Genomic DNA, 13,017 nt, shown 5'->3' on the forward strand with positions numbered 1-13,017 from the left:
ATCCTCGGTCGGCGACGATCGTGGTAACTGACGTCATGGTCGGCTTTGCCATGATGTTTCTACTCCGACGATTAGTTACCATACTTTTTCCGCTACTTGAACTCTGAACAATTTACCTTATGCACTTTTGAACAATTGTGATGTAATAACTAAAGTTGGACCTATGTATTAATCTACTGAAATGTTGTAATCTCTGGACTCGTCTTCGTGTGAGTATGCTTTTCATTTCGATCCGAGACAAGTGGTTTATCGGATATAACCCGACAGACTACCAGATTGACTTGATTAAAGTGTTGGTTCGCATATGAGGTGAAGTTGAGCACACTTTAGCTAGGTTAATTTGGGTGGTTCTGCCACAGCTATAGGAGTTCGTAAATTAGCAGTAACTTTGTTGGGCGGAACCGGCACGGGTACTATATTTCCATGTGTGCCTGGGTGCATAGGCCTGAATCCTATACAATGTGTATGTATGTTATGCTTGTATGATCTGTGCAGTATATAGGAAGTACATATGAACCTAGAGCTAACTCTTAGTCCTTCTCCCTAGCTTAGATATCTTGAGATGATTCTTCTATGTGTGTCACACTACATATCTACCATTATCTTACCCCTGCCTTGAGTATTGTCCCTATCCATCTATGGTATACTCATATGCATAGTAAACTCTTTTGACCTACCCACCTTCCTTTGGGAAATATGGTACCCTTGGGAATACTCTTGGGTCAAATGCTACAACAGTATATCCGTGCGCTTGCGAATTTATTCGTGATCATTAATTATACCAACAAGCATTTCTGGCCCTGTTTCCGGGGAAGGCACTAGTTAAAAGTTTTTACTTTGTATATGCTTATATTCATAGTAGGTAGATCATTACTCAAGGAGGCTAACCTTGATATGTCTTCTCTATCTTTGATGTGAAGACAGGTAGTGTATGACTTGTTTTGACTTGCTGACAAATTTCACTAAGAATCCGGAGTCACTTGTGAGAAGAGTATGATCTCGTGTCGTTCCTCCGCATATTACTCTCTCGGCAGTTGACCCAGCTTCCTTTGCACCATCTATGTCAAACGTGATGGCCCAGAAGACTCTTCATGAAAGGCCCTAAGATGGACATGAGGAACACAAACTTCGAGATCAAGATAGGTCTCACTACCATGGTGCAGGCTAGCCCATTCTGTGGGAAATCCAATGAGGGTGCAAGCGCCCATTTGCAATAGTTCCTAGAGCTTTGCAGTACCTTCACCATCAGAGGGGTCGGTGAAGATGCAATTCATCTTTGATTGTTCCCATTCACTCTCCTTGGGAGAGTGAATCAATGGTTCTAATCAAGCCGTACGGAGTTGAATTTGTGGGACAAATGCTCTGAGGCATTCCTTGCGAAGTTCTTTCCATTGGGTAAAACCAATGCCCTTTGTGAAAGGATTTTGAATTTCTAGCAAGCTGCACCGGAGTCAATTCCCGAGGTGTGGGAAAGGTTTCAGGAGTACATCCTGGCCTGTCCTCAACACGGGATGTTTAAGTAGTTCATTTTTCAGAATTTCTATAATGGGTTGACTCCAACATCGTGAAGCCATGTTGATGCCACTGCTGGAGGAGCCTTCTTCTCGCTTACTATTGAAGCTGCTACAACACCGATCGAGAACACGGTCTCCAACCATGGGTGAAGCGATGCACGAGTCTAACCCCGATAGAGAGGTACGCATACCCTCAAGGAAGTAGACATGCTTACCACGAAGATGGAAATCCTCATGAAGAGATTAAATGACTACACCAAAGAGAAAGCTATCATGTCCAACACCGTTCAAGCCTTGGACTCGCACATGACGTTCGAGGTTTGTGGTAATACTGGACACTCGAGGAATAATTGCCCCGAGACTTAGGAGGACATGTTGTACATGAATGGCAACAAAAATAGATATCATCCACAAGGAGGACAAGGGTGGTGACGGGTCCATAGACCTGGGGTCCCCAATGGCCCTGTCTTCCCTCAATGCTCGGCCCAACAGGAGGCGCGGCAACGATGCGCGCCTGGGTCGGCCCAACTATGCAACGCCAGGCCGAGACCAAGATTTGGCCACCGACCGGCGCCTCCGACCAGGAGGCCTGGTCGGCACCCCGATCATAAGGCCTGGTCGGGGTCGGGACCACAGTCCGACTCCGACCAAGTTCCCTCGACTAGGGATGTGTCGTACCAATGCACACCACTCCCCCCAACTGACACGGTCGGGACCAACCGGGACGACCGATCGGGGATGCCCGCTCGGTGTGGGCCCGAGGAGCAGGTGGAACGGATAAGGGAAAGCACTCAAGTCAACCACCATACAAAGCACCGTACCACACCACTTCCTGCGCATGCCCCGCACGGTGCCGCTGCACGGACACTGTGCAACCTACCGGCCACAACGGAGTGGCCTAACAAGATGAAAAGGGACGGAGGATGGTGGCCATACCATACCCGATGACATGGGCATCGGCAAGACTAGGTAGCACCCGCACACTCTTTCTCTCTCTCTCTGACTTGTAAGACCATCCCCTTGCACTATAAAAGGGGATGGGCCCTCCACATCTGACATCACGGTAAAGATAGGCGAACACACTCCAAAACACAGTGCACGTTTAAGCCCTGGTCACTCTCTCCCACTCAGACTAGAGCTCGACCAGGTCTGGGACACCCTCTTCTCACTCCTCTCTCGTTTGTACCCCCACTACAAACATTTAACACCTAGGCTCAAGAATACGATTGACCGATCGACCCCGAACTGGATGTAGGGCCTGTTGCCCGAACCAGTATAAATCCTGTGTCATTGAGTGCTAGACCACATCTGATCTAACGCATGGCAAAACTACTATATTTATTAGTTGGCCAGATTCCACAACGACAGTTGGCGCCATCCATGGGGAGCACGTCGTGCGTTTGCATCTCAAGTTATCAAATGGCCCACCTTCCCACCACCTTTAGCATGGCGAGCTCGAGTGACACGATTCGCTTTGACTCATTGGAGTTTCGCACGCCCCCGCTCAGGGGGATGTGGGTTCCACCCGTCTTCACGCTATTCCAGACCTTCCGCTTTGGGAGTCTGGACTTCATCGCTGACCAGTTTAGCGTACTCCGCCTCCGCGAGGAGGCAGTCACCCCGGCATCCTCGGGAGAAGGAGCGCCCTCCACGGGCCTCGAGCCACTCGATGACCTCAACGTCGACACGCTCGCGCTCCGTCTTAAGTCCTTGTTGGGCCCGAACCCACGCTGAATGATGTGGACCTTGTCCTCTACTCACTATGCAACTCCTTCCACCAACTCTCCAGAGGGACTACATTGTCTCTGCCACGCTCACCATGCGGTTGGCTCCCCTAGGGGCTCGCGCCCTCTGCAGACGTGTACGCGCGGGGGCTCTGGAGGGCAATGCCATCACCCCCTCTTGCGTTCGAATTCTTGGGAATGGCGGGCTACTCCCCCGCTGTAACAACTCTGCCTTAATTAGGTGTACTTGAACCTAAACAAGTTGCTAGTCACTAAGCAAAATAGGTGAAATGTCCATTTCGACCCCAAGAAGCTCTTTTTGGAGTTAAATATAAAACTTGAGATTTTATATGCAAACTTAAATTTTTTTTGCCCAAATAAGAGTTGTAAAACTTTTAATTTCAAACTTTTGTTAAAGACACTTTGGCTAATTCGGAGTGGGAGAAGGTCAAAAACAAGAATTAAAACAGGAGTGTTATAGAACCCTACAAACAACCTAAGTCTTGGAATTCAAGTTTTTCTTCGACTTTGCAACCTGTTATCTCACAAGTTCACATCTAACCTCGAGTCATACCTTTAATAAAAGTTGTAGTCCCTTAAGTGTGTTCCTAACTTTGTTACACTGACCAAGGTCTAAATCGTAACCGAACCTGCTCAAATCTTGGTCAAAGTCGGGCAAAATAGTCAACTCAGCCCTCTGGGTGTTCCAGCTCTAAGTCTGGAAAACCGTCCAGAGTGCGGCTCTTGGCGAGGGTGTTCCTCCAAGTTTTTGAACTAAACTCGAGAAAAGCCCTTCATAGAAGTTGAAGTCCTAAGACCAAAGAGCAACTCCTTCAATAAAGTCCGAAAACTCTAGTTTTTGGCAAACCTTGGATCAAGTTTTCTCCAAATCCTTTCCAAATCTGAGCAAACACTTTTAATAAAGTTGAACTATGACCGCAGTACTACAAGTTTGTTTAAGGGTCTTTTGAACGTTTAGTTTGAAAATTGTGAGGGGAGGGTCCCCAAAGCCGGTCGGGTTTTTCTGCCTGAGGTTGCCTCGACGCTAGCGCGTCCGGGCATGTTCACCCGCGCGCCGCCCGCCGCGTGGCTGCCGACCACCGGCAGCTCGCCGGTGCCCTATCCCCGGCGAGGAAGCGACAGGACGGGAGACCCAACACCCAACCCACGCCCACGACAAGACGGGGCGAGCGCTGTGCTGGCCAATCACCGCCGAGGCTGCTCCCCTTCCCCTGCGCGCGAGCCGCTCCGCCCAACCAGCGCTCGAGTCTTCCTTCCCCTCACACGCCATGCCACCGCCGGGTACCAGCCGTGCCGCCGCCCCCAATTTGGTGCTTGCCATACACTATCTCCTTTGCCCAATGCCTGAAGGATCTTGTCCCCGGAACTCCGCTTCTCCGGCCAATGGAGGTACCAACCAATCGCCGCCGCGACAGAGCACTTCCTTCTCCCTCGATCTTATCCTCTCGCCCGCTCGAGCTCGTTTCCTTCCTCCGAACACTTCCACGCATCTATAAAAAGGTACCAAAGCCTCTTACCGGAGTTCCCTTCGCCATCATCGCCTTTGCCGCTCTACCTGCTCTGTTTTTCTCCATCGCACTCACCACCGCACTTGGAGCTGCCACTCCGGCCAGCCCCGTGTAGCGACTCCTTCGTCGTCAGCTTCGCCTTAGTCACCTAGAGCTCGCCGATCTTCTCAAGGAGCCTCTAAGGCCCCTGTCTCGCCGGATCGCCACCGCTAGTTTCCGCGATGCCGACCCGAGCCGCCGCTGTTCCTCATTCCGCCCCGGCTTGTTTCTTCCCGACCCCAAGACCTCGTCCGTAGGACCGGAGGTGAGCTGCCGACCCCTTTCTAGCTCTTCGAGACCCTGATTCGTCCGTGAAAGCGACCGAACCTTGTCCGCGTCCCCCGAGTGCTGTCCGCCTCGCCCGAGGGCTCAATTGAGTCTTTTCTTTTGACCGAGGGTATCTGTGTTAAATTTTGGGGACTTCTCTGTGTACACAGTCACCATCAAAGTCAACCACAAGTTTAAACCCGACCTCACCTTCCTTTGTGAAGTTAAGAGAAGTTAAAAACCTTGTTTAGGTGAATGTAGCCTATAGGCAACTTCCTTTCTACCATAATCCATGCCGTGCATCGTTCGTGTTCGCGCCTGGTTGAAACTAAACTCTTGCATGTGCATGTCGTGTAGAAGCAAATCTCACCGATGGAACCTACGAGCTCCACCCCGCACCGGAAAAAGAACCCGCCGCGGAGCTTCATCACTTGGAAGGAGAGCCCGAGCTAGATCAAGACCTCAAAAAACCGCTAATCCTTCCTGAAGGCAAGCCCCGGTGCATGTTTCCCTGTTTTAAATTACGCAATACGTTGATGCTTAGGATTGTGCATTTACGTTTATAGGAGTTGGATGACACCTTAAATGCATGAACTTAGTACCCTTCTAATCTGAACACTAGCATGATAAGTCACGTAGATGCAATGCTAAATAGGACTCGGTAAAAGTCGAGTGATTGCCTATCACTCACGAGTTATAGGAGTTTTTTGTTTACTCTTGATACAACTATAAGGACGATGGATGGGGCCGGGCTTATGTTTGGTTCTTGGTGGTTTGCCCCGTCTGTCTACATGAAAATGGACTAAGGTCGAAACGTGTCAGCGTTCGTGATCAAGTGTTTGAAAGTACTAATCTCATACCTAGTATCAGATAGGGAAGCCTAGTACCTGATTGAACTGGGGTGTGGCATACCCTCCAGCTGTCCTTGAACTGTCGTTCCCATGGTGCATCATGTGGGTGCAAGTGCGGTCATAGTACGGCAGCGGCCAGGATTATGGAGCATTGCATGCCAAAAGAAGTTGGCTCTGACATGTGTCTAAGGGATCGATGGGGATGGCTGACAAGTGAAGCAACCCTTCGTGGTGTGCGGATGTCATGAGATTAGGTTTGCCATGCATGGTTAATAAATTCGAACCAATTCATCTACCTCTCACAGTTTGGAACTACTTGATCGCTATTTTGCACTGAGTAAAGATGGAACATGAGGATATTAATCTTGATGATTGTTCTTTAATTGCTTGGAAAACTATGCTTGCTTAGTATAAGTTGCTAATCTAGACTGGTTAATGAATGTAGAACTTGAGCTAAAACATTGAAAGTAAGGACCGACTATAGGTGCTTTTGGCAAAACAAACCCAAAGCCAAAAAGGCCTTGCATGTAGAAGTTGGTGACAGTATTTATCACCGGACGGGTCAGTCTTGCTGAGTATTAGTTGCTCAGCCTTGTTGTGGCTTAACTTTTCAGGTGATGTGAATAGTTTGGCTGCTGGCACCACTTGGCCAGGACAGTTGAGTGGGATCCCTCCTCGGACGACAAGGGCAGGGATTATTGATGTCATGATCGGCTTCATCATGATATCATGTATCGACGTTAGCTTCCGCTAGCTTACTTCGTCTAGTTGAACCTTGCAAACTTGTTTGAATTTCGGAAACTTTGATGTAATAAATGTTGAACTATGTTAATGTGATGGGAATGTTGTAACCTTTGTGCTACTCACCTTCGTGTGAGCAATGCTTCTCGATCCTGTAAGTGGTTTATCGGATGAAATCCGACGGTTGACCAAGTTAATTTGGGCAGTTCCGCCATAGCTAGCATCAAAGCTTGAAGGACGGTACGGAGAACAACAGACCTTAAAATACCTTTTATGAATAAAATTTGCAAGAAACTAGTTGAAAAATTCGTAAGCTCGTTAAGGATGGGTTTAGTACGAGAAGCCCTAGGGGAATTTTGGGGTCATTTAAGGTGGCTAGTAACTATTGGTTATTTACTAACTTCCAGCACTTGTCGCCATATTTATCAGATGTATGCAGAGTTCCTCATCGCGAGTATATGAAGGGTGATAGGAATTCGATTCCAACGAGCCTATCATCACGGTTGTCTTTCACCCACGTCTATTATACGTGCGCAGGTTCCGTATGTTAACGCATGCGAAGGATGGTATGGATCGATTCCAATGAGCCTATCGTCACAGTTGTTCGCTCACGTCTATCATACGTGAGCAAGATTCCGCATCACGAGAATACGAAGGGTTATGTGGTTCTATTCAAAGGAACCTATTTCCACGGTTGTTGCGCTGTCCATGCAGCGTTAAATGCATGGGTGCCGTATCTATAGTGAACGGTAATGTTTGTGGACGCTTTCATGAGTGCTGGCACAAAAGGTTCAAGGTGTGATGTATTTTTCTGTAGGTACACTAACCACGTTTACGTACGAAACGAAGCTTAGCAACTCGACTAGTTATTATAGTGAGAGTCGTATTGTTGCCTTACCAGCGGCACTAACTGCATAAGTCCAAGCTTTTTGGCAATTGTTTTGGTTGTGAGGATGATTAGGACGTGCATGCATTGTGAAATAAAAATTGCAACCTAAAGGAATAAATTCGATCTCGTGTATGTCATAAAAGCAATGTACTATAATAAGGATTTTCTAGCTGTCCTTTTTCCGCCATGCAAGTCTTGATAAAAATCTTTCAGGTTGTTCCAAGTGGTAACTCCAGAAACTTTATATAAGAAAATTGTGTTAAAAATCCTAAATAACTTTCTGTAAAATTTTCATGAAAAGCTACCACCCATGTGGAAAGTTAGGATCAGCTTTGTAACCCCCTGTTTGGCTGATAACACTGAGTGTACACCAGTTGGAGTGTTACTGTTTCGACCACCTTAACGACTTTTTCTGCTAGAAGTCCTTTAATCAAAGTTGCTCAGAACTTAGTAAAGAACTTGGTGGTAAAGTTTCAGCTTTATTAGGTCTCTGGTTTTGAAGTTGTTCTCAGCTTACTTCAGCTCGGTTTGAAAAATTCCAGCATGTACCCCTAATAGAAATCTGAGCTTATCACCCTGTTAGGTTTTGTTTTAGCTCTACCTTTGAATACCAAACTTGTTTCAGACTACCTAAAGAATATGCTGGTAAAATTTGAGGAATTTTGGATAAATTATTGATGAGTTATGAGTTTTTCTCTAACTATCAGAAATCTGTTTTGATTTCCAAGTGTTGATTCCGTTCCTCACTTGTCCTTTTGTTACAGATGGCTCACCCCGTGTACGTTGCGGTTGGTGTGGATGGCACCACCCACTCGACGTGCCTCCACTACGAGGGTTTTCTGGCCATACTATGGGACACCATGCACTCGTTTGGGTACCCGTTGTCGCCTGTTTACGCGGGACGCACGTACCAGGACCATGGGATTCCTCGGAGCTGCGTGCATGTGAAGGTGCCCCAACCCCTGGACCAGCCCCAGTGGCCACTTTTGGGGGTTGTGGCTGAGGGACACACATTGCAGGATACGTGGGAGTTTGCGGCTTTACAGGCACTGACACAGTTTTGCAGGGCGCACCCCCAGGAGATTGTGTTAGAACCGATTGGGTTGTTTCCTGCCAGGGATAGGAGAGATCTGGATTGGTTGGACCGCATGGAGCACATGGACTTGCTGGGAGTTATGGACCCATAGCGTACGATCTTCGTCTCAGCCTGTTGCATGAATGTGTTCTATCGGATGGTTGAGATGCAGAGCAGGGCGATGACCACTGTGATTGGGATGGCAGTGGCCAACCAGGTTGCCCTCACCACCGTGCAAAATGGCATGGTGAACTTGTCACTTGAGTTGGTATAAAAGGATGTTCAGATAGCAGATATGCAGGACCGGATTTCTAGTTTAGAGGAGGAGATAGTAGAAATGGAGCATGACATGGAGATGCTGGCTGACCAGTTCTATGATGTGAACATGGAGCTGGCGAACGCCAATGAGCACCTACAGGAGCACCACACTGCGCTTAATGCTATCCACGCCTTAGAGGTGCAATTGGATGAGCCTATGGCTCAGGGGGAGGAGGAGCCCGAGGAGATTGAGGGCTTTTCGAGTATGGATTTTGAGGAGGCCTCTCCACAGCCCCGAGTTGGCGACGCACACTCTCCTTCTCTTAGCCTTGCCTCCGTAGGCAACCTGGACGACTTTTAGATGTATCGACTTGTTGGGACCAGTTTCTTTTGCTGTACTCCTCGGCAACCTATATTTTGGCCAATGATGTAATAGGTTAGCTTGAGTTGAGTATTAGGGTGTTGAAACATTGATTCCATGTATAGTTTTGCCATGGCTACCGACCAGTTGCAATGTCTGAAAATATGTGGTAGAATTTCAGTAGCTGTTTCTCCTCAGTTTTACCACTGTCTCCACTCGTTTTTGATCCAAGGTTTCAATACCAAAGTTGTGTGGAAACATGTGTTCTAACTGCTCATAAAATTTCAGCTCCTTTGGATGTTTCAAACTTATGTTAGAACCCAAACACCGCAGCTCAGCTTGCTGAAAATCAGCCCAAAACAGCAGCATGCTAAATTGGCTAAACCACCCCCTTCCCTTCCTTTTCGGTCAACAAGCATAACAGGAAGTGGATATGTACGATGAGTACTAACTCTCGAATAAGGATGAGAACCTTGTATACTTCAAAGGAGAGATATGCACCTACTCAATAAAAGATATGATTGATGTGTTTGAACTATCGACAAGATTAACATTTAAAGATTCAGCACATAATTTTCCTTATGATTGGAAAGCTTTTGGGGATTATGTGACTAATGGAAAGATGAATCTTGCAGATGGTGCACCGCACCCGTTTCGGCTCTATTCCCAGTGGCAGCGAGCAGAGGCAGGTGCCTCCACTGCCTCCGCCTCCGCCCACTCTAGAGGCGATCTTGGCTGCTCAAACTGAGCTGCTGAGGCACATCGCCCAGGGGCAGCAGCAGCAACCCCAGGGAGGAAGAGCTCATCAGCAACCTCATGTTGCTCATTATGAGGACTTTCTGGGAACACAGTCTCCTCTGTTCCACAAGACAGAGGACCCACTCGACGCCGACACTTGGATTCGTGCCATCGAATCCAAGTTCTCCCTCCTCACTGCCCATTGCCCGGATGAGAACAAGGCTCGGTTTGCCACGCAGCAACTGTGTGGTTCTACCCTCCTACGGTGGGATCACTACCACGCCATACAGCCGGCCAACCACGTAGTCAGCTGGGAGGAGTTCAAGACGGTGTTCAAGGGCCATCATATCCCTGAAGGACTCCTGGAGCGTAAGCTCAATGAATTCTTAGCTCTCACCCAAGGAGGCCACGACGTCCTACAGTATGCACAAGCTTTCAATGACCTATGTCGCTACGCAGGCTATCATGCGGACTCTGATGAGAAGAAGAGGGACCGCTTCCGCAGAGGCTTGAGTCTGGAGCTCAAGGAAAGGCTGAATCCCATCAAGGTGGATTCCTTCAATGAACTGGTGAACCTGGCAATTTCCGAGGAAGATTGCATGAAGGCCCTCAAGGCCGATATGAAGCGGAAGGCTCCAATGCTGGCACCCAGCCCACCTGCACAAAGATATAGGATGGTTCCCCCACAGGCGCCTCGCAGGCCCGCACAGCCTAGGAGATGGGTTGCTCGACCCCCACCGCAGGTAGCACCTCGTTTCCCTGGATTCCAGCCACAAGGGCCCCGGCCTGCTCTTCCAATGCCGCCACACCCTGCTACTGGAAACCGTTGTTTCACCTGTGGGAATACAGGGCACTTTGCTAAGGACTGCCCCCGCAACAAGAATCAGCGGCCTGGCCAGAGCAATGCACTGGGTAACAAGGGGAAGAAGCCTAGAGTGCAAGTCCGACAAGGCAGGTTGAACTTCACCACTCTTGCCGAGCTCCCGGAAGGCGCACCAGTGATGATGGGTACCTTCTCTGTCCATAATCAACCCGTCCTTATTCTGTTTGATTCGGGAGCATCCCATAGTTTCATTGGGTCCCAAACTTGTGCTAAGTGTGGGTTAGGTATCTGTCACACCAAAGGGGCATATATAATCTCTACCCAAGGTGGGAAAGTAGCCTCACACCAGTTGACCCGCCAGGTACCTATCAGTTTAGGAAGAACCCTTCTCAAGGAAGACCTACTTATCCTTGGGTTAGAGGGGATAGATATCATCTTGGGCATGGATTGGATGACTCGACACCGAGTAGCACTAGACATCTCTACCAGAGCAATCCATATAAAATCACCCAAATATGGTAGCTCAACCGTACACTTACCCCTCCGTGAGTGCAAAACTTCTTGTGCCTATCCTGTGATTGAAGCCCTTTTGGAAGACATTCCAGTGGTGTGTGAGTATCCTGATGTGTTTCCAGATGATTTGTTGGGTATGCCACCTGATAGAGATATCAAGTTTGCTATTGAGTTGCAACCAGGCACTGCCCCAATTTTGAAGAGACCGTACTGGATGCCACCCACCGAGCTAGCAGAAATGAAAACTCAGTTGCATGAGCTGTTGGAAAAAGGTTTTATTCATCCAATTACATCAACTTGGGGTTGTCCAGCCTTGTTTGTGAAAAAGAAGGACGAGAATCTCCATATGTGTGTGGACTACCGACCTCTCAATGCGGTGACGATAAAGAACAAGTACCCATTACCCCGCATTGATGTTCTGTTCGATCAGCTAGCTGGAGCTAGAGTGTTTTCCAAGATTGATCTTCGTTCCGGCTACCACCAAATCAAGATCCGACCGTGCGATATCCCTAAGACTGCTTTCTTTACACGGTATGGACTTTATGAGTACCTAGTCATGTCGTTTGGGCTTACTAATGCGCCGGCTTATTTCATGTATCTCATGAATTCGGTGTTCATACCCGAACTTGACAAATTCGTCATGGTATTCATCGACGATATCTTGGTGTACTCGAAAAATGAGGAAGAACATGCAGAGCACCTTCATACTGTGCTTCAACGCTTAAGAGATCACCAACTCTATGCCAAGTTCTCTAAGTGTGACTTCTGGCTGGATAGTGTTAAATTCTTGGGGCACACTATATCCAGCAACGGCATAGCCGTAGACCCAAGCAAAGTTCAAGAAGTGATGGACTGGAAGCCGCCTACTTCAGTTCATCAAATTCGAAGTTTTCTCGGTTTAGCAGGCTACTATCGTTGGTTCATTCCTGAATTCTCAAAAATAGCTAAGCCAATGACTGAACTACTGAAGAAAGGAGTTAAGTTTGTGTGGAGCGACAAATGTGAAGAAGCTTTCCACACCTTGAGACAATTGCTGACTTCTGCACCGGTTTTAGCTCAGCCAGACACCACTAGGCCGTTCGATGTTCATTGCGATGCCTCTGGCACTGGACTTGGGTGTGTTCTTATGCAAGACAGCTGAGTCATTGCCTATGCCTCGCGAGCGCTACGGCCACATGAGCTGAACTATCCTACCCATGATCTTGAGCTAGCAGCAGTCGTTCACGCTCTAAAAATGTGGAGGCATTATCTCATGGGGACTCGTTGCAATATCTATACGGATCATAAGAGTCTCAAATATATCTTCACTCAAGCAGACCTCAACATGCGTCAGAGAAGATGGTTAGAATTAATCAAGGACTATTACTTATAAGTGCATTATCACCCAGGCAAAGCCAATGTAGTCGCAGATGCTCTCAGTCGCAAAATCCATTGTAACTGCTTGTCGGCAACCAACTATGCTGAAACCTTATGTCATGAGATGACCAAGCTTAATTTGGAAATTATTCCCCATGGCACCTTAAGTCATATTTCTCTTGAGCCTACCTTGGAGGACCAGATTGTTTTAGCGCAATTGGAGGATAAAGAGATAAAATTTATCAAGAAAAAGCTTGCATACAAAGATGAGGGATATAAACACTTCCGACAAAGGGAGTTGTACACTATGAAGCTCACCTGGTTGTTCCGAATGATCCT

Source organism: Setaria viridis, chromosome 8 (assembly GCF_005286985.2).
Source record: "Setaria viridis chromosome 8, Setaria_viridis_v4.0, whole genome shotgun sequence".
Lineage (NCBI taxonomy): Eukaryota > Viridiplantae > Streptophyta > Magnoliopsida > Poales > Poaceae > Setaria > Setaria viridis.